Below are 2,681 nucleotides of genomic sequence, written 5' to 3' on the forward strand. Positions count from 1 at the left end.
GTATTTTCTTACGGTCTCTTTAACTTTGCAGGCCACTGACTTAAACTTGGTTTCCCAAAGTTGAAACCGCAGCTGTGCCACCAGAAAAGTCTGCTAGCAAATGCTCATAGTCTCACTGGTAGAATAATGAAGTTATTTGCTAGGAGCCAAATGCCCCTCTTTTTTTTTTTTTGCCTGAAGCACTCTCAGTAGTAACAAAAATAAACAAAGAAAACCCAGGAAATACAGCATCCAGAAGTATTTGCCCCATTTGAATATTTTTTCTTCCTATGTGCAATGGTTCCCTGCAAGTGTCCCTGCGTTGCTTAGTCTGCTTTCTGAGCAAAGTGAAGTTGCTCTGCTTTAAACTATTTTTTAATTCCTTGGGCATTTCAAACAGATTTGATGGAAGCTTAGTGCTCAAAGTTTTGAATTTCCTGCAAGTTTAGAGAGAATCAGTAGCCCTGTAGAGCTACAGAGAAATGTCACTGCTGATCTTCAGTGTGAAGTGAGGCTCATTTATTTAATTTTATTTCATTTTATTTGGTCTTCTGACGAGCAGCACAGCTTGCAGCTACCCCAGGCGTGCTGTGTCTGGGCTGGTAGAACAGATCTGTGTTACTGGGAGGGAGGAAGGGTGGGAAGGTCTCAGGGGCACCAGAGAGAACTGAAGGCATCCTGACTGGAGGGATGGGAAAGGCCATAGGAAACAGGAAAAAGAAGAGGGATTATTTTGATGAGGGGCTGTAAAACTGCAAAGTTTGGGAACAACAGTCAGTTCACAGAATGTTTGGAATGGGGCTTTGTTTAATACAAGAAGTTGAAGCATGATCTCCAATGGCCTGTGGGAAGCCCTGGTTTTGCCTCTCGTGAAGAGATTTCCAAAAGAGGGATGTGAATATGCCAGTCAGCTGCACTGGGACCTGCAGAAACCTCTGTGCCTCTCCAGTGACACTTGTCAAAGGTAGGAGAGAGGCTGGGGTTGTCATACAGAGGCACTTTCATTTTTCTGCTACTTGATAAAATGAGAGCAGTATGACCCAGATTGCCTTCACTACCTCTTAGCTCTCCTCTTCCACCTCCATCCAGCTCCCATAATCTCTGCTATCCTCAGTCTTCAGAGCCAGACCGTAGATCTGATCCAACTGATCCTGCTTCAGTTGTTTTCTTCTTTTAATTGCTTGACATGCTTTCTCTTGAACACCCCATCAGCACCTGTGCTCAGGGTTTGGGATGTCTTCTGACACAGCCAGTTGCTCCTGGCTCTCTAAACCTCAGTCTCACGGGAGCAGCTACTGCAGCTTATCCAGGACCAGGGAGCTTTTATTCAATCAGCTTCCTTAATTTTCTAGCAGTATCTCTGCTGGTAATATCTGGATACTTAAGGCCATTAGTGTGTATGCTTTAGCACTTCAGCTGGAGAATGGAGCATCTCATCTGCATTGGCCCTGAGCTGCGGGAGATGGCTCTGCCTGCAGAAAGCACCCTGACATGGGAGGAATAACTGGTGTAAAGCACTTTTAGCGTCCTTGGAATCTGAAAACCTTCTTGGCTTCTCCACTCACTGGTTAATTATGACTGATAATAATAATTGATGTGATTAGAGCAGTAGATTGCAAGGTTAGCTTATTGCACACACTCAACTCTTTTGAAGGAGGTCATTAATAAATCAAAGTGGCTTGAACCTCCTAAATCCATGTTAGTTCTACTAAAGCCAAACAAAATCAAACCTAAAATTGTCATTAAATTAGAAGGTCAACGAGGTTTGTAGCAGAAGTTCATTTCTGTAAATGATGGATCTAAATGTTTGGTAAATCTCCCGGTGCTGACAGAGGATCGAGGGTCTTTTACCGCCCTGATTATGCATACTAGCCTTCAAACTGACACAAGATGACAGAGGATAGAGGGTGATGATAGTATCAGCCTCATAACAAGGAGGAAGATATTTATGGAGGATTACGTGAGGTAGCCATCTCCTGGGCTCCTAGGTGTTCACATTTAGAGATGCGCTCCAAGCCAGCGACAGTCTGCTCGGGCTCTGGCTGGCCAGCAGGGGCTTCCAGACCAGTGACATGAGAAGGCTCAGAAGTCCCCCGAGTTTGGGTGCCAGCTGTGACAGGCATCCTGCAAGCTCCAGCCCTTTACGAGGGGCTGGAGACAGTAATTGTGACAGCAAAACTTCTCATTAGCCCGATGAGTCACCTTAGGTTTCCCATTTTTGTGGTTTTTTTTTTTTTTTTTTCCTTTGTTGCCTCCTCAGCTCTCCTCCTCATGCTGATCTGGATGAAAAATGGGACCAAGTGACTGGGAGTGGGGAAAAGGAGCAGAGGAAAGAGCAGGAGAGAGGGACAGGAAAGCAACACCCGTCCCTTCTGGTCACAGGAGTCACTGGACCAGCTCGGCTACCCATGAAGGGTCTGAGGGGAATTCCCTGGGACTCCTCAGGAGGAAATTGGCTGCAAGGCAGGTGAAAAGGCAGAGAGGGTAAGGGGAATAAAGCTTCAGAGATTATACATTTAAGTCCTTTGCAACTCCTGCTAAGGGCTCAGGCCCAAATCAAGCCATTGCTCTTGAACTGCTGTACACCAGCAGAGCCGTGGTGCACGTGGCTGCCTGCATGCACAAAAAATGCAATGTGGTAAGACTTGTTTCAGACTTACCTAAGAGTGCATTGAGTTAAGGTGTCCTATTCCACATGTACT

Source organism: Nipponia nippon, unplaced genomic scaffold (genome assembly GCF_047370975.1).
Source record: "Nipponia nippon isolate SJK-2023a ecotype South Korea unplaced genomic scaffold, ASM4737097v1 scaffold_24, whole genome shotgun sequence".
NCBI lineage: Eukaryota > Metazoa > Chordata > Aves > Pelecaniformes > Threskiornithidae > Nipponia > Nipponia nippon.